Below are 26,208 nucleotides of genomic sequence, written 5' to 3'. Positions count from 1 at the left end.
GAGAGAGAAAACAAAAAAGCATAAATAAAACCTTTGAGTTTTGTGAGTTGGGTACTAATTCTAACATGAAGTATAGCTAGGCTCAGTAGATAGTGCTGCTGCTTCCACAGCAGTCATTATCAGTGTGGAATTTGCACCATTTTATTCATGTATCTGTCTATGTTTTCTGGGCAATCCATTTTTACTACTACATTCCAAAAATTTTGCTATGATAATCACCACTACTGCAGTCCTGAAGTGGATGAATATAATCTGAGAATAACAGGTATTTAGGGTTAATTTGCCTTATGTTTCTTTTCTGCAGTCTAACAGTTCCTCCTTTGACTTTTTGAACATATGAGCTACTTTGCCTTTATTTCTCCTGGACAGGGTGTCACATATAGGGGCTTACAATATGCACACACAAATATATACACAATATGTGAGTGAAGCTTTCAAGTCATTGGTTAGTCTACAACTACGTCCTTAACCATGCTCACAACCTTTGGGTAGAGACTGAAAGAATAAGATTGTACATTCAAGTTCAAGTGGCTGAAAAAAGGTTCCTATGCAGTGTTTGTGGACCCCTTGTCCATGACTGAGACAACCCTGGAGTAGAGCCACTGCTTCTCTTGATTAAAACAGGATCTGATGTGAGCATGCAGATGGACTGCTCTTTTGGTAGGTCTCCTGCAAAGAATGATCCCGCAGAGAAGACCAAATGTTTAAACTCAGAGTCAGCTGGAAGAATTATAACTTTCTGGTAATACCTCATGTAGCACTGGGAGAAATTGCAAAGAGAAGGCCGTCAAGCACAGCACAGTGTGCTGATATTCCAACCTTCCATTAGGGTTAGCATTGTTAAAATATTGATAGAAATTAATGAATTTGTCATTTTTTACTAGAAAACTCTTTTAAATACTGGAATCATCCATAAATCTCCATTTGTCCTAGTATTTCAATAATGTCACAATTCAGTGTTGACTCTGCCCTTGCCTCACCTTGTTAACCTTTTCTTTTTTTTCATTCTGCAATTAGGAAAACTTGTTTTGAAGCTTGGCTGCTGAAGCTAGGGCCTAAAGGTGTGTGGCCTCTAATTATAGCTTGTCGCACAGGTACTGCCAACAGCTACACCTCAGTAATCACAGCAAATAAACCAGAGAGCACTGCAACAGCCCAGTGATCAGGCTGTGCTTTGCACCCCCTTTGATGAGTTTCTTTAGACTTTCTTTTTATGGATTTTGACTTCCACATTCAGTTTTAGTATTGGGAATTTGGTTAAGGATTTTGAATTTTTTGACTATTTTGCATCTGAAAGTAAAATTAAGGGATGCGGAATTATTACTTTGACTTCTGAATTTTTAGAGTTTACAGTCTGGGATTTAGTCTGTTAATTACTTTAAAGTTTTCCTACTTTTTACTTTTACTTCTTTTCGTTACCCTTTAAAGAATCCATAGTGTGCTTTAAAAAATGAATACAGAAAGATTACAGAGTTTATTTGAACATTATTTTTCAGCAGTGGCCTAGTTAATAACATACTCAGTCCAACAGTCACATGCCAGTTACTAGAACCATGTTACTGGTACAGTATGTTAAATAATATCAGCAACAGTAGATGTGGAAGAATGACTTGATTGTTTCTCATCTATGACAGCTGAGTTGTCGCTCTTGAACTTTTCAATCCATTCATAGACACTTTAATGAGGAAAAACACTGTTTCTGTACTATGCTGAAAATCAACAAGGAATTTGTGCTTTTGAGACACTTTCTCCCCATCTAAAAGGGATAAAAGACGCAAACAGAAAGAGAAGCAATCTGGGTAACATTGCAAAAAAAAAAAAAAGAATATTAATGCAGATATATTTTGACCATGATAGTTAAAAATTATTCATTTCAATTTGGTTCTTTTAATTATGTACAGTACATTACTTAAGGGTATTATGGTTACATTTAACATTTTAATATTTTACGAACCATGGGGTTGTCTTGTTTAGGTTATGTTTACTCATTCTCTGCAGGAGGCTCTTAGGGTAATCACGACAATCGCTAATTAAAAGTCATACTTTTCTCTAACACGGTTTGAACATGAAACCTCCATTCAGTTAATACCACTTTATTTACCTTATCTTGTCTCTCAGTGGCCTTCTTTTGGTGCCAATTATTTTCTCCATCAAGGTATGGTGGTAGGATGAAGTATATGAGTTAAACTGTCTATATCACTAACACCCAAGATATTTTATAGTTTCCCCTCCATGAATGCCGCTGACTAAATTACCGCCACACAGAAACTCAATTAACTTAACAATGTGCTGAGAGTCAGGTAATAATAATAGCTTGGTAATATGTAGGAGAAAATATGAAAACGAATAGAAATATTGATTTTACTGCCTATTTTTGTCGTTAGGTCTTTATGTCAGTGCTATTTCTAGACACTTTGGCATCTTATTTCATATCATTCATATTCTCTTTACAGAGTGGGGTCCCCTTCACAGTTGCTTGCTAACTTATGCCAAGAAATTGCCCTACCGTAAGTAACACAGGGTCTCCTCATTATACAATGTCTTATTTCTGACCAAGTCTTAATATATATTATTATATACACTGAAAATATATTGCTGAAAAAAGGCATAAACATCTCAAAGTAGAAGACAATTTTGTATATAAAAATATCAATACTGTATGTGAGGCTGAAATAATACTGACAAAAAAGAAAGATGGGATTGGGATTTTAAAATACTTTACAAACAAAATTTAAAAAGACAATTTGGATGTAGCGCACACACACACACAGCATTGCATGTGTATGAGGCTTTACGTGCAGTTTCCCATGATGACTCAGGCCTGTTCCAGTCAGCTACCAACAGGAAACAGTCAAAAAAAAATCCTGATTATCCTGTCAGTTTTACTCTATTCTCAAAGCCACATTAAGCAAGGTAAATTTATAAAGCCCATTGTAAAATAGTATCCTTCTTTTTCAGGTTAACAAGTAATTTCAATGGAAAAATTAATAATGCCGTCTTAACACTTGTTTCCAGTATCTCGTACAACAGAAAGAGCCCCACTATACATTACACTTTTTGGTTTATATTAGTGTTGTATCTGTACTGATATCTACTTTGGAAAGCTATTACATTTCAAGTTCAAGTTTATCATTACAAGTACAATGACATTCTCATTTGCATGTCTGACCCATATGCAACATATAATGGAATTAGTGAATGGATGCATCAGCATGTACCCGTAAAAGGAAAATAATTTGCATGCTGAAAATTGAAAAGAAGGGTAGCCTTCATTACCACACACACCTGATGAAATCTATACAGCTCAAATGGTGTGTTTCTAAACTTCTTCCAATTATTCAGCCTGCAAAAACCTACACTTGTTTTCCTTGGACATATAATATTCACAGTTAAAGTGTCATAAATACAGCGACAGGAGGATGAACCCCTGGCTTTCATACCTTTACTTTATCTTCATTTAAACCTCTTTCAAGTCCACTCTTTCCTGTTGCTGTACTATACATCATTTATGGTATGGTTTTAATGTGATTGATTACTGTATTTTCCCTTATTTTTCCACATAGTGTACTTTACTGTTCTACTAATGTTCTTAATGGTGTTATGAGTTGAGTGTATTTTATTTTCTTGCTTTATATTTTTAAATTGCTTTGGAAAGTATTATATAGTAAAAAATGTCAGCACTATATACAAAAAAGATGACTGGTTTTAGGATGTGCGCAATCAATTGTAATAAGTATTAGTGCGGTTCATTCTTGCATTGTGATAACAAGTCCCTATGTGGAGTTCCAATGACACCAGAGTCAGCAGCTACATTGTCAGTCAATAATAAAGTAAACAGAGTGGTCAAAAGCAGATGGAAAGAATTACACTCACCAACTGTACCTGATGGCTTTCCTTTCTTTCACAGTGGTGCAAGATAAAGCAAGAATGCTGAAGCATCCATCAACAGAGACCAGCTCTGAACTCGTACCTGCAGAAAGAAAGATATCAAGTTAAAGAGCAGGAGGAAACTCAGCCAAAAAAAAAAGTGATCCCCTACAGTAGATGTACTGGCCTGGTTGGGGCATTCTTTGATGGGAAAAATGATAACAACTTGTTATGTAAGTTGAAATATTAAAAAAAAATCCAACAATGTCACACAGAAACTATTATATTAAATGTAAGAAGGCTGTTTCCCTTTCTGCAGTTTTCAACATTTCATATTACATACTGTGGTATTTAAGATGGATACTAAAAGTAAATGGTTCAATACTATGATGTAACTGAACCCAGCAAATAAAGCAGAATGTTATTAACAGCCAAATGTTAATCCAGAAAACAACCAATACTTGCTGATAGTGGCAGAAGTTTGGAATAGCTAACCAGCAATCACAAACAAACAAGCAGGGGTAAAAATTATCAAACAAACTTTCATTAAAAGGAGAAAGTGAAACTCCAGGTTGAGTAATAGCAACGTCGGAAACCTGAAATTCTTTATCTGAATTACAGTAAATAGTTATTTTAGGGAATGTGATGAGTCTTTCCTTTATTGGTCACATTGACCTTGTACCTGCTACATCACAAATTGACACATATGCACCTGCAGCCCCCACAGCAGTTGAATGTTGTGTGACAATAGCAATAAATCACAGCATCAAGGAAAAGAATGTGAAATATAGATTAGAATTAGTCCCAATAAAACAAAACAAAGAAAAAATATTTCAAATACTCTAAACATAAACAGTTTGAGATCCCAACATATAATGGAAAAGTTTTAGTTCTTGCACATGGCACAGACCAAATAAGTTTAATTATAAAGCATGTGACTTCATATGAAAGAACAAACCAAACTATTGTGTAACACACAGTTAACATGAATGGGATTCTGGGCTGCAAAGGGAATTTTGCACTACCATGTTCCTGCCAGTGGTTACAATAAAACACAAAAGTTGCTACTTCAACCCTCAACACAGACACCCCGTGTGATGTGAAACCAGTCTCTGACCTGCCATGTCTCATATTGCTTAAACATGGAAATGTTTCAACAATATTACTCATAAATTGATCTATGTAAAAGGGTGAGCTAAATACTTCATACAATTTTAACATCATCTAGAGACAAAATACACGGTAAATTGGACCAGATTATCAATGGACCAACTAATGAATGGATGACCCTTAAGTCTGACAGACCTGTCTCAATATAATGAATACAAAAAAAAAAAAAAAAAAAAAAAAAGGCAGCTCTCATGCAAAGCAATTTAATGGATTTCATAAATGTACAATCCTTTAGTCCAAAAAATGTATTGCTAAATGTAATCTAACAATCTACCAAACATTAATAGTTTTTCAGTGAGCAGTTTAGAGCCTGCACTGAAATGACTCACAGTCAGGTACAATTCTGGTATGATGAGAAGTTATGGTCATTTTACTGTGCTTTTTTACACAATAAAAATTAAAAAAATAATTTTAGTGCAGAGCAAAAACTTTCTTCAATGTTGTATTAGCACTGAATAATGAAGTGACTCAAAATGTGCAGACTTACAATAAGCTGCCTTATAGCTTAAAGTACAACTTATTGGTACGTTTGGCCATGATGTCCACCTAGTACAAGCTGGGGATATGGCTAATCAGGGCATAGGGAGAGAAATGGTCCAATGAATCCAGGGCTGTGTTTGGGATGTGGCACATTAGGAGAAATTGTCAGGCCAACCAAAATATCCCAAAGGTAGCAACGTTGACTTCTCTTGAAGAAATATTTCTTAGAGCATTCTCTGGAATTGCAAAGTGGCATATTACTCTGCATTTTTAAAGGGCGCAGACTATCTGACAGCGAGCAGAACCTGTCAAACCTGAAACATACAGTCCACACCTTCAGATGGAATGTTCAGCTGCTCAAAAAAAGCTCATGATTTTGCTAATGTACCTTTGGCTGCTGCAAAATGAAAATAAATAAATATCAATACTAGGAAGGATTAGATTTCTGCCACTCCCTCGGTACTCCATTAGTTTTCTATTTTATCTTGTTTAAGCTGTTTAGAAGCTTCTTCATTTTTAAGATTAAGTAGAAGTGTCTCTTTAATATTGCATTCTGTTTCGCTAGCAAATAAATGTAAATTTGTTCCCCACTGTTATTTACTTACATTAGATATTTGTTTGGTCTTTGTTTTATAACAGGGCTCATTGTGATTAGGTCTATTATGGAAGCAGTGTGGTCTGGTAGCTAAGTTGCTGGATTATCTTATACGTCCCAGCCGTAGCTGATTTACACTTTAATGCTTCAGAGACACGCTTTGCTTCCCAGTGATTCTGTAATAAAAATGATTTAGAAAATAGATGGGCAGAGTGGTTATAAAACTAGCTTTTGAAACATGAAGCTAACACACTACGGGATCCTTCCTGTCCATCTTCCAAAATAAAAAGGAATAGCTGAACTATCATTCTGATCTTGTAAAGCACACTGTCATGGTGCTCAATATTGAAAGATACTGGACGAAAAGTAAAGTTGGTTGATTACTTAATTACCTGCAAATGAGAAAACAGGTAGTACACTAAGAAAACAAGGTAAGTCTGTAAACTGAAACGTAAATTAGAGCCTTGCTATAACCAGTTCTGTTAAACCAGTAAGCTCACAGAATATAACAATTCTGCCATTCTAACAATAATCAAAAGTTAGTAAAATTATACACTCAAATGCCTTTTTCACAGGATTACCTGTCCTATAAATCAATCCTAATGGCTCACTATATAGAACTGGCATCTAAATTTATGACCACCTTGCAATTGCACAGTCTATACAAACAGCTTCATTAAACTGGCATGCCAAAAAGTGACAGGAAAGTAAAAAGTGATGAAGATTAAAGTTATAAAATAATCCTTTATAGAATAAAAGATTTGCAACTCTTAAATAAACAAAAAAGCTGGCTGCAACTCAAATGGCTCTAACTTTACAGTACCTTAGAAAACACCTGTAATGTGTCATTCTGCATATCAAACAATGTGTCAGTGTACAAACAGCCTGCTGCTAAAAAAAAAAGGAAAGAAAAAGAATTTCATTGCTGAGCTCCTTGTCCATTTTATATAGGTAGTCTGGCCAGGGGTTAAGGCTCGTTTAATTTAATACATACATTTATATTAAATTCTGCTTCACCTCAGTAAAATGGCCAGAGACTGTATTCTTTTTAGAAAGGTAGACTGTCAAATAAATATTTTTTGTTTATTTATTAAACTGTGCCACAACTGAAGAGACAGACACATAAACATCTGTGCTAAATCTCAGTAATTGCAATGTATTTGATGTTTTTTTTGTTATAAGATGGGGCTTTATAAATTAAAGGTAATTTTGTTAATTAGAATTCCTACAGAAACTTTATAAATTAAGGGTAATTTTGTTTATTAGAATTGCTAACTGGAAAAATGCATACATATAAGTGTACTGCAGCGTCAGCCTTTTAAAGCTTGTAAAGATTGTGTTGGCTAATGAAAGCCGCTGAAAAAGAAAAGTTTTTTATAGCCCATTTTCCTTCATAAGGCAAACAACTTTACCAAAGACTTAAGTGACTGTGTAGGGCAGACTGATCTCCTTCCTCTGCTGAGGAATACTAGCATTGGTATTGTTTTTATCCACAGGTCATTAGGTTACTTAAGAGTTACTTATACTGACAATTGCATGAGTAGCCCTGGTGTGTGTTTTTTTATCTATTGTGTGGTTTCTTTGGTTTGTATTATACAGCCATCATTAGTCACTGGGAGACAGTCAAGTAAAAACTTTTTTGTATTGTGTGTGTGTGACAATAAACATGAACTTAAAGTTGAACAGAATCAAACAAAACTGGAGCCTATTTCATCATAGGCAAAACTAAATACTTCATTAAAGCTCTGTATCTATACGCAGTCTACTTAAAAAACAAAGTGAATACTAACCACCAGTAAATTAAAGTTTTAATTTATACTACACTCACTGATATGGTCAGAGCACTCTTCTCATTTCTAAATGTAACACATGCGCATACACACACACATATACAGTACATATATATTTTGAAAAAAAAAAGTACATATATATAATTATCTATATATATATATATGTATATATATGTAATTATATATATATATACATTTTTTTCAAATAGATGATACAATAAGTGAATACTAATCTAATAACAGATAGCTAAATAAATAAGGCAATATATACCAGGCAGACAGACGGACAAATACTGAAGGTGCTGTGTAATGCATAGAGAGAGTATGTGCCCTTCATATGCTAAACTGAATTAATTTGATGTAACAAAGCTATTTATGTTATGTTACATTTTAACTACAGTATATCAAATATTGATAATGTGAGTTATGGAGAGTACTGGATCAGAAACACTGCAATTGCATCAATAACTCTATAAACTGGTTTATAATAAAACCACAACAATAACAATCATTTGCTTGACACATTTTATCACCATTTTAACCACAGATTAAAAAACAACATACATTTAAAGTATAATAGTAATAATAATAACAACAAGTACCTTCATTACAGATTGCTCATTCTCTAAGATAAAAAAAAAATCTAAATTCAAAATTTGAAAAAATAGAATTCAAATGGCAGCCCAAAAAACAAGGGAATCGAATGCAGTCTAAACAAAATGAAATCCAACCTGGTCCTCTGAGTAAAAGAAGTCTGACAAATACCCAAATATAAGTTTGAAAATTTATGACAATGTTGTTTGGAACTATACTAGAAATACAGGAAATGTTAAAAAGAATGATGTATGCAGTTTGAGGAACATCCTAAATACCTCCAGTAATTCATTTCTTAGAAATAAATCAGTTTGTCTTCCTTTTAAACAGAACCCATGATAAGAGCAACTCTGTATTTTAAAAACTCCCATTACAAAAGTCAGTAATGCTTATAAATCAATAATTATTAAAAGTACATAATTAAGGCGCAATTTCATTTGTTACATGTAGCTCCAAAAGTCCTCCCAAAGCCATCAGCTATAAAAAGATTGCTGATTACTTCATTTAACTACATTTAAATAAATACAAAATATTAAAACTTACCCTGGCCTGCAGGGACGTTAAATTTGAAAATCACGTAGGGAAAATGTTCCTCTTGGCTCTGATCGCCCTTCTACCTTATTCAGGATATGGGGAGGTTGACTGAGCCAGCGGACTCTTGTATCGAGTACCTGCCTCGATGGTCCGTCTCTCAATGATCCCTGGCAGTGGTGCAGGATTTATAGTATCGTTTAGGAAGTTGCCGGAAGCCTTGAACACTCATTTCCACTTCCCTATGTCCCCCCCACAAAGGCAGTAAGACGACAGGAAACTGGCTGCCTAGATGCAGACCCCTTGTATTTTTAGTAATGGCAGGAAAGCGCCCCTGTTATTCTTTCGAAAAATATCCCGTCAAAACCCTCACGTCAGGGAAAAGCATTTTGCCAAGAAAAACCAGGAACTGGGAGACCATGCACATGGCAGCAGTTCAAGCGGCCAAACATCTGTGCATACTAATGTTCACAATATCTAGTGGGGAAGGTGTAAACAGGACCATGCCATTCTGTCTTTTGTCGCCTTGAACTTCAAACAGCAACAACATCCAAAACATCTACTACCATGAACAAACACATGCCTTTTCACAATTAGACACAAGACTGTCTGTCACAAAAAAATGCCAACTACTCATATTTGTCATTGAAAATTTCAACGATGAACTCGGCTATACAGTGCGGCCATATGATCTGTGTGCAGTTTGGACTGTATGACCTGGCCCTTACAACCCATTCAACAGACATATATTTCTTAATGTTAGCCTTCCAATTGTCTCAAAAAGTACAATTTCTAATGTCTTTCAGTATAACTGTACGTATTTGCAGTCGCAACAGTAACCATGTATAGAGCTCATCACTTTAAGTAAGCTCAATGCACTTACACAACTTTACAAATGCAATGGAGTAAGATGAGCCTACATCAGCATAAACATCTATTTAAATGGAGAGTATTCAATACATAAACTTTCAGTAGAAATCAGGGGGAGAGAGAGCCAACACTTCAATGGAGCAGGACCTCTAGCCTGAAGATAAACAAATGCAAGTCGTCCAGAATAATGCATTTATAAAAACTAACAGGTCCAGTACAGGTGGCCAGAGACTTTCTAAGTAGCACTGAGTACATGGCAAGAAACAGCCCTATACAGGCTGCAAAACTGGGATTTTATCAGTAAAATGTTTCAGCCCAGTAGAATAAAATAGATGATTAGTACCTGCATAAAAAACTATAATCTACATTTACTTATTTGGGTTATGCCTTTATCCAAGGTGACTTACAACATTTATGATTCAATTGGTTACATTTCTTTTGTTTTTCCAATTGGAACACATGTAAGTGAAGTGACTTGCTCATGGTAACACAGTGTCAGGTGAAAGATTTGAACCCACTCTCTCAGGGCTTGAATCCCAAAGTCTAACCACTACACCACACTGCCTGTCCAAATTGTGCTGCAGTTGGGGAACAAAAGTGCATACAATACTAATCATTAGTTCTGCAGAGGAAAATCTAATAGAGTAATTTGGCACCAAATCAATAGCTTATAGCAGTGATAATATTCAGTCAGTGCAATTTACTTCTGAGTATCTCCACAGATCCACATCTTAACACAGAAGAAATTACATTACATTTATTATATCTAAAACTGCAGAAAATCAAATTTTCTTTGTGTTTGGAACTGTGGAGCTTCCTTAGAATTTGGCAAGAATTCATTAACATCATTCAGGTCAGCTGAACTCCTGCCTGTGTCATGGCTAAAGTCCTATTATTTTAAATTAATATAAGGTTGTATAGCACAGTGGGCTATATGGTGGTGGAATGAGGAAATACAGGAGAGTATACAGAGGAAGAGGATGGCAAAGAAGAAGTGGGATAGTCAGAGTGATGCAGAAAGTAGACAAGAGTACAAGGAGATAAGGTGCAAGGTGAAAAGAGAGGTGGTGAAGGCTAAAGAAAAGGCGTATGATGAGTTGTATGAGAGGTTGGACATTAATGAGGGAGAAAAGGACCGATTGGCTAGACAGAGGGACCGAGCTGGGAAAGATGTGCAGCAGGTTAGGGTGATAAAGGATAAAGATGGAAACATACTCACACGCGAGGAGAGTGTGTTGAGCAGATGGAAAGAGTACTTTGAGAGGCTGATGAATGAAGAGAACGAGAGAGAGAAGAGGTTGGATAATGTGGAGATAGTGAATCGGGAAGTGCAACGGATTAGCAAGGAGGAAGTAAGGACAGCTTTGAAGAGGATGAAAAATGGAAAGGCCATTGGTCCAGATGACATACCTATGGAAGCATGGAGGTATTTAGGAGAGATGGCAGTGGAGTTTTTAACCAGATTGTTTAATGGAATCTTGGAAAGTGAGAGGATGCCTGTGGAGAAGAAGTGTACTGGTGCCGATATTTAAGAATAAGGGGGATGTACAGGACTACAGTAACTACAGGGGAATAAAATTGATGAGCCACAGCATGAAGTTATGGGAAAGAGTAGTGGAAGCTAGGTTAAGAAGTGAGGTGATGGTTAGTGAGCAGCAGTATAGTTTTATGCCAAGAAAGAGTACCACAGATGGAATGTTTGCTCTGAGGATAATGATGGAGAAGTTTAGAGAATGCCAGAAAGAGTTCCATTGCGTCTTTGTGGACCTGGAGAAATCATATGACAGGGTGCCTCGAAAGGAGCTGTGGTATTGTATGAGGAAGTCGGGAGTGGCAGAGAAGTACATAAGAGTTGTACAGGATATGTACGACGGAAGCGTGACAGTGGTGAGGTCTGCGGTAGGAATGATGGATGCATTCAAGGTGGAGGTGGGATTACATCAGGGGTCGGCCCTGAGCCCTTTCTTATTTGCAATGGTGATTGACAGGTTGACAGACGAGATTAAACAGGAGTCCCCATGGACTATGATGTTTGCTGATGATACATTGCGATCTGTAGTGATAGTAGGGAGCAGGTTGAGGAGACCCTGGAGAAGTGGAGATATGCTCTAGAGAGAAGAGGAATGAAGGTCAGTAGGAACAAGACAGAATACATGTGTATGAATGGGAGGATGGTTAGTGGAATGGTGAGGATGCAGGGGAATGGGTGGAGAAGAGTGTCAGGAGTGATTTGTGGCAGACGGATAACAGCAAGAGTGAAAGGGAAGGTCTATAGGATGGTAGTGAGACCAGCTATGTTATATGGGTTAGAGACGGTGACTCTGGCCAGAAAGCAGGAGACAGAGCTAGAGGTGGCAGAGTTAAAGATGCTAAGATTTGCATTGGTTGCAACGAGGATGGATAGGATTAGAAATGAGTACATTAGAGGGTCAGCTCAAGTTGGACAGTTGGGACACAAAGTCAGAGAGGCGAGATTGCATTGGTTTGGACATGTGCAGAGGAGCGATGCTGGGTATATTGGAAGAAGGATGCTAAGGATGCATTCAGAATTGACTTAAATAATCTCGCTCCATCTTATATATCGGAGTGTCTGACACCTTATATTCCAAATCGTAACCTTAGATCCTCAAATGAGTGTCTGCTTAGAATTCCAAGAGCAAAACTTAAAAGAAGTGGTGAGGTGGCCTTCTGCTGTTATGCACCTAAAATCTTTTGAGAATTTATTTTCTGTGCACTTTGACAGTTGACCGATTAAAAAATAAGGGAAGTTATTTAAAAAGTGTATGTTCAACATATGAGTTTCCCAACATAAAACTTTTTTTCTGAAATTGTGACCTCTGCACAGTACTGTCCCTATATATGTACTGTTCAAAAGTTTTATTCTATCCAGGAAAATTCATTTTAGAGATAGCTAATGTGTTTGAACAATAGTATTTATCTGCACATGAAAATGCCATATAAAATTAAAATAAACACAAATAAACGATGATACAATAAAAGTATCAAAAACATTTTAATATTTTGGGACATATCTAAAACAACAGGCATTGTGCGTTCCTGTTAAGTTCCACCTACAGCACATCTAATTCAAATTCATCAGATGTGCAAGCGTTGCAGGTAAACCCAATAGATGTACATACTGAATGGTAACCATAAATATTGGGATGCTTCAAGGAAAAACTTAGAAATACCTAAGCTGACTCATTTTGACAGATATAATATTAAACTTTGTATTATTAAGGCTATAGTCAGAAAACAACAGCCCAACAAACTGGATTTCTAAGATGTGGACTTCAAGCTGTCCTAAAGAAATTTCAAGAAACTGGGCAAGCAGAAGACAGAAAATGCAGTTTGATACAAAAAGATGCATTTCAACTGATGGAAAGGACTTTATAATCACTTCCTTAAGATATACACTGTATGCAAAGCGCCATAAAAGACATTTGTCACCAAAATGCATGCTTTGACTGTACAAAGTAGTCTTAAAAGAAAAGATCTTGTAGGAGGTGTAGAGCTAAGATATGATTCTTGTGAACAGGCAATATGCAGAAGAGATTGCAGTACGTGAAAGATCATAAAGCCAGGAGTAACATCCAGTGAAAGAAAGTCTTATGGAGCAATGAGATCAAACTTTAAAACATTTCGATACTCAAAGATGTCAGGATATCAGAAAAGGAGTCAGCAAGAAGTAAGTTGATGTCTGTTTGTAAGCTTCTGTGGAGCTTTGTCTTGACCAGGGGAGCACTGAAGACAAAAATGTAGGAGATCCAGTCAAAATTGATAGAATAATGACTGGTGAGAAATATGAACAGACTTTGATTCATTAAGCTGTATCATTGGGTAAATGACTTACAGTATTGGCAGAAACCTAATCTTTCACCACAATAATGACATATATTGAAAACACGATTAAGATTTAAAGGGAGCAGAAGTATTACCAGGATTAACCTGACAACCTCAGAGCCCTGAACACAACATAAATGAAGCTGTGTGGTATCACTGGGACAGGGAAAAACAGTCAAAAGCAGAATCATGGCAAATCACACGATAAGCATGGAAGAACTGACACACAGGATTGCTTGAAACAAACAGACAGCACAGTAACAACGCAAACTGTTTCAGTTTTGCAGGCTAAGAGAAGTCACAAAAAACACTAACTTGTTTTAAAAACACAACACTCCTATTGCATTTTTATTGTGTATATTTTAAGTTTTCTCTAATGCTTATATATGAAAATATACATGCACAGCAAATGTGCCCAATGAAGAGGAAACATGAAACAAAGCTGGCCGAAGGACAGATTATAAAAAAAACCCAACAATTTGTGTTGTTATGTTTCACAGAGCAAGAATGTCAGAAGAAAGGAGTGGACTAACAGCCATAATTTGTTTAGCATGGAGAAAAAAATATAAGCAGATATGGTTTGGCAGTGTGGAACAGAAGGTGGATAATGACTGGGTGAGGGGATGCGTTGTGATAGATGTGACAGGGCCAAGACCACGCAGGCAGATAAAGAAGAACTAATGGTTTTGGAGAAGTGATATGACTAGTACCAGTCTCAAGAAGAAGTCATAAAGCCAGGAGTAACATCCAGCGAAAGAAAGTCTTATGGTGAAATTAGATCAAACTTTAAAACATTTTAATAAAACAAAGATGCCAAGATATCAGAAATAATTAATAAAATGTATATGATATCTAGCTAACATGGGTAAATCCTGAAAATGGCCATTAAACCTGGGACTAAAAATATAGCACTTTTTCAAAGCAGTCTGTCTTACAGCTTAAGCCATACTGTACAAAAACTAACTGAATGATATTACTAAAAGTCTGATGGGCCATCCTATTATTTTTTTTATGTTACTAGGCAGTTTGGCTCTTCTCCAGACAGTATATTTGATCTCCAGCAATTAGTGCAAATCAAACTAAATTTTCCAAGCACAAATTCCGGTGGTAGAAATCCATTGCCAAGTTTGTCCCGGACAACAGCTAAACAAGGAAATGGGTGTGGCCACAATAAACGCTGGTGTACTTGATTAACTTCAGTCTGCTCAAGAAGTTGTACCAAGAGGAAGCGTCGATTGCTCTGGGAGGCCAAGGCATACACAACAAACTATGATATTTTCACAAGAGCCTTTGTTCAAAGGAAACAAGTCTGAGATACCCTTCTAAACCTAAAGTCCATGTTTCCGGACTTGAATTGTGTCACTCTTGGCTTTTTAATTTGCTCCAAAGAAACTTGTGTTTATTTTTCTTCAATATGCTTATTTTGAAAGTGTTGTTCCAATGCATTAAAAAACCTGAGTAGGCCTGCATGATTTCCAGGTATTGTACAGCAGGCTGTGACTGTGACCATGGGAAATCATGTTAGAAAGGCCTTTTATGGAATGATTTATTTCAATAGATGGTGCATCTGATCCTGACTGCAATGAGTATGTGAGACAGTGAGATAGATCTTCAGGATCTGTGATCATGTGTCAGTATAGCTTTTATCTGATGGGGACAGACGAAATGTAAATTTATGTTTAAATTCAATGAATACTTGGAAGCAGTTCAATTTAGAAGTAATGCTGATTTATGTTCTAAAACCATTTTATTACATTTGAGGATGATGGGGTTAAGGACTTATGTAGACTATATCAGGTGCAATGCAAGAAACAGCCCAGCAGAAAACACCAGGGCAAACACGTGCACGTTGAGCCATTTTAGTATTACAATTAACTTCTACACAGTGACAAGATAGGAGTTCAAACCCTGTCTATTGATATTGTCACACAACAGTGATAATACATGGGCCACTGTGCTGTTGACAGGTGATGTTCAGTGACCAAAATATGTTTATTAACCTCATTCTAAACCAGGCACTTTCAGCAAGGCAAAATTGTTCACATGTATGTTCTTATGTAGTTTACCAACAGTGTAGAGGTACAATGCATCAGCTGGCTACATATTAGAAACGACTGTCTTGACAGCTTTGTATGTACAGGTTGCACTGTGTATAGGCACTCTACAAACCTGCGGTGTACACAGGGGAAGCTCTTAACATGACACATTTATTTCCCATCTATACACCAGTAGTGCAAGCAAAACTTATTTTTAATGTACCATCTGTTGGCTCGTTGCACGACTTTAAGAGCAACATTTCAGCCTTTCATGAGAATTAATATACTCAATGTCAGTTTATGTACTATTAGTCAGCCCTGTCTATACAGAAGTAGTGTATTACATGTCAGCTCTTAATATACAGCAACATACTGCACTTGAAGCCAGCTAATGTACTGTAAGTGCATATGCTGTTATGCCTCTTTTTACAAGGGTAGCATATTGTATTTTAGTTTGTAATGTAAAGTAGTGTACCTTGTGTTGTTATGATTAACACTCCATCCTTTTTGGGCTTAGAGGCTCAAGTACATCTCTTACTGTTTACAGTATAAACAGTTTTGCTTATTGGCAGTACACAATGGGTTTCATTCATAAACCATTTGTAACTGACTAAGTATATTTGCGCTTGAGACACAGTCCAACAAAAACCTCGTGCTGGATTCAAGAATGGTGCACTGGGCCCAGATTGGACTGTAACTATATCCGGAGGCTGATACATTCCAAAGAATTATAGATGGTCAGTGGGTTTACCATTTTATTAAATTAGCACAAATCCACACCTATCAATTCCCATTTATAAGGAGGTGGGGGATTAACATGGATATTTCCATTTTCTTTTTCATAATTCTTTTGTATATTTGAATGGAGTTGTTGTTTGTAATAAAAAGAGAAGCCACTGATAATTTAAGCAACAGTGATCACAACATGGTCCAAAATGAATACTTATAATTTGATGAGAGCAGACTCTATGGCGATAAGGAAGTACCTAGAAAACAAAGAATGGGAAAGTAAAAAAGTCTGCACCTGTAAATGCTACAAATGAAAGATGGTGTCACTTCAGAGGCATTCTGATCCAGGCACAAAATAAGTTTACTCCTAAAACCAATAAAACAAAACAACTAAAAAACAGTCTAAAATGGATAAACAAGGGCTTTATGAAGGTAAAACATAAAATAATAAATACCCAAATAATTCTGAGTTACTTGAATAACGGGAGCTACAGCAAGAGATCAAAGAAGCATTTGAAAGGTCATCAGAGAGAAACCAAAACAAACAGCAAACAATTTTTGAGTAATACTCCAGTAAAAACACAATAAATGAGAATTTAAGAAACCTTGGGAGTACAAAAGAGGATATCAATGAAAATGAGAAGGAAGTATCAATCAAACTGAACAAATATTTCACCCAATACTGTGTAAGGGAAGAAAGAAATGGAATGCCAATGCAGAACTAAAAACAACTCAGAATTCCTAGATTTTAAAATAGAAGAAGAGTCAGGTGTGCTTCAAGTCCATGATACACTGAAGACTTACAAAACCCCTTGACATGATGGGTTTTTGTACTGAAAGAAATGAAAGACACCGCTTACAAAAACTTATTAGGCACATTTGAGCAGTCTTGAGAAAGGAGAAGTAATGGAAGACTGGAAAGGTGCACATGTGACTCAAATCTCTTAGAAGGGAGACAAAATGGATCCTAGTAATTAAAGACCAATGTCCTACTTTCATGCCTTGCAAAATTATGGAAACTATAGTACGAAAAAAGTTAGAAAAGTGCATCTATGAAAACATACTAAATAACAACCAGCATGGGTTTATGAAAGGAAGATCTAGCTAAACAAATCTTTTAGATACAAAATCGAAAATCTTTTAGATATCTTTTAGAACAGACAACTGAAGTAGCTGACAAAAACAAAGCATATGTTATAATTTACTTAGGCTTTCAAAAAGCCTTCCATAACCCACACTGAAGACTAATTTCCTAACTAGAAGCTGTAGGCATCAAAGCTAACTTACAAAACTGGATCTCAAGTTGGTTAACCAGCAGGAGACAAAGAGTACAGATAAGAGGGGAATGCTCAACATGGACTGAGGCCATTGGTGGAGTCCCTTGGGGGGGTCTGTCCTAGGACAGGTACTTTTCCTGTTTAATATGAATTGATTCTGGTATAATTAGTAAATATGTAAAATTTGCAGATGATACTAAAAATGGAGGAATGGCAGACACTTTTTCTGTCCACCCTGGCCATCGGACCTTACTTATTCTATGTTAATTAATGTTGACTTATTTTCTTTTCTTACTGTGTCTTTTATTTTTCTATTCTTCATTTTGTAAAGCACTTTGAGCTACATTTTTTTGTATTAAAATGTGCTATATAAATAAATGTTGTTGTTGTTGTTGAAGAGGCAGCACATTAATTCAAGATCACCTTGACAATCTTCAGAACCGGGCAAAAACCTGAAATATGCAGGTTCCAAAAGTCCAAAGTGCAACATGTAGGCAAAAAGGAGCATGATGGGAGACACAGAACAACAGGAAGTAACCATAGGGGTTTATGTTGACGGAACATTTTTCATCATATAAGCGATACGGAGATGGCATTATGTTAGGTTATATTGTAAAAACTGTTGAATTTTAGTTTCAGGCAAGTTATACTTAGACTATATACCTTACTATTGATGCCACATCTGATTTATTGTGTGCAGTTCCAGCCATTACGCTACAAAAAAAAGATATAGCAGCGCTTGAAGCTGTGCAGAGGAGAGCAATCAGGTGCATCGAAGGGCTTAAGGACATGTCCTACTGTGACAGATTCTGAGAACTAAATCTGTTTAGCCTCAGAGAAGACCACGTGGGGATCAAATTCAGGTGACCAAAAACCTCAAAAGCATTGATAAAGAAGATCCAGCAGAATTCTTTCAACTTAACAGTGACTTATGTACTAGCTGACAGTGAAGTGTATTTAAGACTGAAGCTGGGAAGCACTTCTTTATGCAAGGTATTGTGGGTATCTGGAACAAATTATCGAGTTATGTAGTTGAAGCTGACATGTTGACAACCTTAAAGAAGTATCTGGATGAGATATTGGGACAGATCAGATATTAGCTAAACAACTGAGCTTGGTGGACTGAGGGATCTTTTTTCGTTTGTTAGATTCCTCAAGTTCTTTGTCCTAAGTTATAATGCTTCGATATTTCTTGAGCTTCTGCAAAAACGAAATTTTCCCTTGGGACAAATACATTACTACTTATTCATTATCTATAAGGCCTGCAAACATGCACCAATGGAAGGAAAAAGAAAGAAAGAAAACAAAACATGGCAGATGCCAAGCTAAAAATGATTTTAGTTGTGGTGGGAAAAAAAGATTTTCCAGCATTAGTAGTGGAATAACTAACTCAAATGCTTGGAAGGAGGCAAGAGAGATAGCAATTCTAGTGTCACCTGTCATGAGAGCCGTTCAAGCAGTGGTTTCATTTGTACACAAGTGCACGACCGTGTTTCTACATGAAGAAAATAAAACCAAACAAACACTTCAATTGCAGACTTGTTTATCTTTATTTTATTAAACTGTTCTTACATTTAAGCCTGTTAATTGCCATTTATTTTTGTAAAACGTGAAATATTTGTAATATGCTATAGTGTTTAAAAATTATGTGTATAAGGCACCTGCATAGTATTATGAATACAACAGCACGATAAAAATTTAAATTGTGACATACACAAATAAAATAGCGATATTTAGCTGTATTTCTTATTTACACATGCACTACTGGCAGTTATTTGCAAAATCCATTTATATATGTGAACAGTTTGGGCCAAAATGCACAGAAATATGCTTCAACTAACAATTTACATACAAATGTGCTCTGCTGACATTTCATTTCATGAATGAGACCCACTGTGTACACTTCATATATAACAGGAAGACACATGGTGCCAGTTTTTTTTTCACACGCGCAGTGTAAATGACATCAGATTATGACACATCAATTGTATACACAGGCTGTGAATACAACTTCAGGTTTTAATGCTCTATCTGTGTACACAAAACATTAGCCATTTACACGGTGGCGGTGTCCACTCGGTTACCTCTTACTCACCAGCTGAGAGCACAGTGTCAGCACTAAGCTATCGACACGTAGTATATCAGTGACTGTTTCAGCTGCTTTGCCACCTCAGGCACATTCTTCCCTCATGGATGGTTTGTAGAACCAGTTATTTACAGCACTGAGCTCTGCATTTAGAAGTTAGCTTAATGGGGGCACTGCTGACAAGAGGCTCAATAACTAGCATACCACACAGCAGCTTGAGGCATGGAAGACTCAAAAAAGCTGAAAATATCATTCTTGGCTGGAGCGATAAACACACTGCGAGTCTGAGGCATTATGCTGGAACAGCTTTTACACAAGTTGGCCTAGTTGGAAAAGAGCCAAAGCTCAAAAAGTGATTTTAGAGCAGACCGAGAGCAGATCAGGTCACAGACTTTCATAGTCCATCATCACAGGACAAGAGATAGACGGGGGATTGAGGAAGGCAAGTACATAAAAACTACATAACAGGACTGTGCAGCCATGTCTTCTATACATAAGAACAGCTCTAGCACAATGCACCTGCCATGTCTAACTTTAAAAAGGCACAGTATTCCATATGGTTTTAGTATTGTGCCCCCACACAGTGCCACTGGTTTATTCGTATGTATTATTTTCAGGACTATTCCTACAAGCTCCTAACCGCTTCTCTCCCCTCCTCTCCTACAGTATAGTTGCATTATACTGTACATTGGGCCACAATAAACAGAAGGTGAACCAAATTTACAAATTGTATATGAGTATTTAAAATGAACAAAAAATTTTACAAAAAGTGAATTACTTTAAAAATAGTTAAGCACATGGTCAAGAGGTTATCTCAATGAGCAGTTCAGAATAGAAAAGTAACAACTAAACATACAGGAGTCAAAACTAAAGCAGCAAATCAGGAAGTCATCTGAAACGTTTTTTGCATGTGCTGAAGTCACCATTGAGACACTCACTTGGCTCAGTAGGTCTTCCTCCACAAGCTACAGTCGTGAATAACGTTATTCAGACAAAAACGACCATTTAAAAAAACAAAAAATAGTCAAAATCATGACACAAATGTTGACATCTATTTCATTATTCATATGTGCACTTCACTGACACATATTCATTTCCCCAGCAAACAAGAGAAGCAAGATTGGGAAACTGTGTAGTAAGAAATAATCAGTCAGTCAGCCAGCCAGGTTAGCAAAGGGCCTGAGGCAGCTGAGCAAGTTCAGTGATCATGAAAGATTGTCCTGGAGGAAGAGGCCAGACCAAATCTCACAAATGTTTTTACTGTTCTTGGTATAGTAAAATAAATTCTCTTTAATTTTATGCAGTACATGACCTCATATTCTTTTTGTACAAAAGTAGATAGATAGGATTATTTCACTTGAACAGTGTGTAAGAAAAAGGAGAAAGGAAAATGTGCTTATTTAGAGATAGATAGATAGATAGATAGATAGATAGATAGATAGATGTGAAAGGCACTATATAATACATAAATAGATATGTATGAAAGGCACTATATAATAGATGGATACATTGATAGAAACGAAAAGGCACTACATTTTAGATAGATATATAGATAGATAGATATGAAAGCCACTATAATAAATAGGTAGGCTGAATATTTTGTTATAGGAACATACTATGGATACCATAAAAAAGCAGCAGATTCATTTATACACTACAATTACCTTTGAACAACCAAGAAATTTTTAATTTTGTCTCAAACATGTTCTAACAGGAAAACAAAATACCTGCACAACTTATTTATTTATTTATTTACATCTTGAGCTAAACTTAATTCTTAGAATTCATTTAGTCACAAATAAGCATATAGATTGTCAAATATCATTAGATGCAGCAATGAAAAGCTGACTGGTTTTTATTTTCACCGCACAGCAGTCTTCAGTTAATGATGGTCGTTTAAACAGAATTGCTTTTTTTTTTCCACATAGCGCCCATTAGACACATTTAAAAAGTTTATTGTATAAACAATTCTGCCACACAAGAGTTTGCTACATAAAGCAGTGATTTTGAATAATTGATCCCGTCACGATATTGCGGTGTACATCGTTATATCCGTCGATCACAACTACTGGAGCGATTTATTTTACTTTAAATCAGTTAATATGTAGAAACTGACAGCTTGAATTATGCGTGCTAAGTTTTATTCTGCGTGAATGATTCGCTTTTGAGCTTAGTTTAGTACCTCTCATTCTGACACAGCGAAGGATATCAAATTGTGTTGATGGACGTCAAATGCTTGTAAATCTCTTGCAAACCTTTAAGTTCACATTTTGACTCGTCACAATACTTTATCTACTGTAAATTATGGGAATGTATGGAAGAATCCTACGCAATACATACCAACAAACATTCAAAATAAAAAGCATGTTTATATGTTGGCCAAAAATTATTAAAAACAAACTGACACTCCACGGATTGTCTGCCCGGTGTGCATCAGGTGGGTTATACAGACAGTTTTATTAGGATTCTTACCAGTTTTTTAAGACTCTTTATGATGATAATGTACGTAACCTGTTACTCTCTACAAAGTAATTTAATATTAAATTTACTTTTTTTAAACATATATCGAAATAAGGGCACAAAAATGAAAATACACTAGGACTAAACATAATGTGTCTTCTATTTTATTAAAATGTCTAAATTGAAAGAAAAGATATTGTAAATAAAAGTACTTAATAACAACGAATACCGTTCTTAGTGCAACAAGACAATCTCGCTAAAGTTCAACCAAAAATAATATCCAATAGGAATAAAGTACAGTAATACACTTTGCCCATGTCAAGTGCTTCCAGTGAAGGCTCTAATGTGGCTAGCCATGAAATTAAAGAGCTGCGCTTAACGTTCGCCACCGGCCACTTAGGACGCAGTCTGCGAACTGACGGCTTCTGCCAAGGCTGTACGCGAGTCGGTCACCTGGTGCAGTTGTGGCGTCCTTTTTTCCTCGAAGCAGCTCCCTCCGCGGCGTTCAAGGAAACAGCCTTCCAAGAAGTCGACTGTGACAGATTCTCAGAAGCGGCGCCTCTGGATGAACCATTCGAACGGCCAGATTGTAAAGCGGGAGGAGTGTACAAAGAGAGACGCCGCGTCAGAGTTTGAATCTCTAATACTTGATGGTTAAAAAATGACAGAGTGGGCTGATTAACCTGTCAGACTCAGAATTTCTCTGGGATTACTGCAAATCAGGACACAGTCACCCCAGAAGTTGAAGGGCCTCACCTTTACCAAGGATTTGTCTCCCCTTTTCCTGTGATGGTTCGGTCGGTCATATGAATGTCACATGTCTATGCAAATACGATCAGAGTTCAGTTTCTGAGAAATCGAATGGGAGGGGGTGTGTGGTAGATAGCGAGTCGCAAAAACGAGGAGATGGTGGCGAGGGGGCTAATGGAGTTCACTACTGCCCTTAACTTTGATTCGCCAGTAATTAACCGAAGGGCTCAAGGGAAAATCGAAAGAAAATGTATGTGGAGATAGCTGCCATCGCTCTTTTGACGTGACAGAGCCTAATAATTGCGGAATACTGGCGGATTTGAAGAGAGCGACCTTCTAGCCAGCTTGCCGGTTGATATTCTCCAAGCTCAACTTAGAAATACAAGCCTCACAACTTTATTTTTAACAACACATCACCCTCCTTCTACTCCTCTTCACATACCAAAAATAATTCTATAAATCTTTGGAAGGCCATTAAATAGAACAGTTTTTTGGCGCAAAAATACTTTCAGTCCAAGCCCAGCAGCACATTTTATATTCTTAAGAAAATTGTAGGTTGGCATTGAGGTCAGCCAAGATTAAAAACCACTGGTCAGAAGATTTTGCTGACCAATGCATAGTCACTTTAATTAGAAATAGAAGCTGAATTCTCAGCTCTGTAATTCCAACAGAAACCTTGAATCCTGAAACTGCCAGTCCTCCATATGCGGAAATACATAAACACTTATACTGCACCTGTAAAACACTTACTTATATGCACTACTGAAAGGTTCTTTGAAAAAAAAAATCTGCATTTTTAGGCAAGGAAGAAATATTGGTTTGGATACTAGTTCACTGCTGGGACCAAAATGACATTCACATTTACAATAGAATTTTGTCAGTTAACCTAAAGTGTACTTCTTTAGGAAGAGCACATGGAAAAATTAAATATAGACATGGCATGACTTTTAAACCCTCGTTCCTGGAGATCCACTCAAAACCACTATCCAGATTATATATTGCCATTTCTATCTATTTATCTGTCTATGAACTAAACACAACCGGTGTCAGAGCTTGGTCCGCATTACCGGCAGTAAGTCGAGCCCGTTTCCAGTGAGAGTTGGACTCTGCCAGGGCTGCCCTTTGTCACCGATTCTGTTCATAACTTTTATTGACAGAATTTCTAGGCGCAGCCAGGGTATTGAAGGGGTCCGGTTTGGTGGACTCAGGATTGGGTCACTGCTTTTTGCAGATGATGTTGTCCTGTTTGCTTCCTCAGGCCGTGATCTTCAGCTGTCTCTGGATCGGTTCGCAGCTGAGTGTGAAGCAGCTGGGATGAGAATCAGCACCTCTAAGTCCGAGACCATGGTCCTCAGCTGGAAAAGGGTGGAGTGCCCTCTCAGGGTTGGGTGAGAGATCCTGCCCCAAGTGGAGGAGTTCAAGTATCTCGGGGTCTTGTTCACGAGTGAGGGAAGAATGGACCGTGAGATTGACAGGCGGATCGGTGCGGCATCCACAGTGATGCAGGCTCTGCATCGGTCTGTCGTGGTGAAAAAAGAGCTGAGCCGTAAGGCAAAGCTCTCAATTTACCAGTCGATCTACGATCCTACCCTCACCTTAGTCATGAGCTATGGGTAGTGACCGAAAGAACGAGATCGCGAATACAAGCGGCTGAAATGAGTTTCCTCCGCAGGGTGTCTGGGCTTTCCCTTAAAGATAGGGTGAGAAGCTCAGTCATCCGGGAGGGGCTCAGAGTAGAGTCGCTGCTCCTCCGCATCAAGAGGAGTCAGATGAGGTGGCTCGGGCATCTGATCAGGATGCCTCCTGGACGCCTCCCTGGTGAGGTGTTCCGGGCACGTCCAACCAGGAGGAGGCCCCGGGGAAGACCCAGGACACGCTGGAGGGACTATGTCTCCCGGCTGGCCTGGGAACGCATTTGGGATTCTCCCAGAAGAGCTGGAAGAAGTGGCCGGGAGAGGAAGTCTGGGCCTCTCTGCTTAAGCTGCTGCCCCCGCGACTCGACCCTGGATAAGCGGAAGAGGATGGATGGATGAACTAAAATATTAAAAACCCTGATCCACCTTAAAAGGATAACTGTTTATGCTTCGGTGTGTCTGTGTTTCCATCCAGATGCTATGTCTCTTCCATTCCAACAGATGGTGCATCACAATTATTAGCAGTAATAAAATGCACTACTACTGTACAAATGTGTTGGAATGATACATGCAATGAAAATGTCCCTGTTATATTCCATTGTTTTATTTTTTAATTTTTTTTAATATACTTTATTAATCTGAAGGAAATTATTTGGTTTTCGCATACCCCTTGGGGTCAGAGCACAGGGTCAGCCATTGTACAGCGCCCCTGGAGCAATTAAAGGTTAAGGGCCTTGCTCAAGGGCCCAGCAGAGTAGAATCTCTTTTGGCAGTGATGGGGATTCGAACCGGCAACCTTCGGGATACTATTTGATGTGAGATCTGTAAAAGCAGTGTTAATGTTTGTGATGCACCATCTGTTGGAATGACAAATGCAATGCATTTAAATACTACATGTATTACAACATACATTCCAATAGATGACACACTGAAAAGATTAACACTAAGGTCTATGTTGATTACTTAGAGTTTGACCTGTCCTAGTAGGAGGTACCTAGATGGGCAGCACAGCTAGTCTACATAAATAAAATCATAAACTGTTTGGATGTCTCTTTGTCTGTTTTTTGTTTGACACTTGTTTACAAACCGACCAACCAATTTTCTCAAAATTTTGCTTGTGCGCTGCCATAGGTCCACCTTAAAATATAGGCTAGAGTATATATGTTGTATTGGGGAGAGGGGTTATAGTGGGAGGAGGGCAACCCAAAAACCATGCTGACATAGGGACTACAATTCCCCTTCAGGAGCTGGGTCTCATGGGAGGATGGCATTGGCATGCACAAAGTTTTTATAGGTATGTACAGCATTTTCTTCTCAGCTAATTTATATATCAGTTTCATTGTCTTGCTGGATTACAGCTTTTGCCTAAGAGTTCATCTTTTTGTCTTTTGTCTAGCCATAGTGAATTCTCAAAAGACAGTTTTTCAATGTTTGTTTATACCTTGGCAATGTTGGGTCCTTCAGGGAGTGCTAAAATAAACGCTTAAAGTTAATTT

At 37.3% G+C, this 26,208-nt stretch overlaps 1 protein-coding gene across 2 annotated transcripts in view; it reads right to left on the bottom strand.

Annotated features, from left to right (window-relative positions):
* The window catches only part of bcl6b (BCL6B transcription repressor), a 54,265-nt gene extending 31,393 nt beyond the window's left edge, over positions 1-22,872 (bottom strand). The window contains exons 1-2 of one of the 2 annotated variants that reach the window (XM_039746960.1): positions 22,782-22,872; positions 3,874-3,970 (exon numbers count right to left, since the gene is read on the bottom strand). The gene's annotated coding sequence lies outside the window, so the exon portion shown is untranslated. Of the gene's footprint in view, positions 1-3,873; positions 3,971-9,039; positions 9,173-22,781 lie in introns of those variants that run through there. The other variant, XM_039746961.1, reaches the window with a different exon arrangement.
* Between the last annotated feature and the right edge of the window lie 3,336 nt (positions 22,873-26,208).

The sequence above is a fragment of the Polypterus senegalus genome, chromosome 3 (assembly GCF_016835505.1).
Source record: "Polypterus senegalus isolate Bchr_013 chromosome 3, ASM1683550v1, whole genome shotgun sequence".
In the NCBI taxonomy this organism is placed as follows: Eukaryota; Metazoa; Chordata; class Cladistia; order Polypteriformes; family Polypteridae; genus Polypterus; species Polypterus senegalus.
This window is presented reverse-complemented; position numbering and strand designations above follow the sequence as displayed.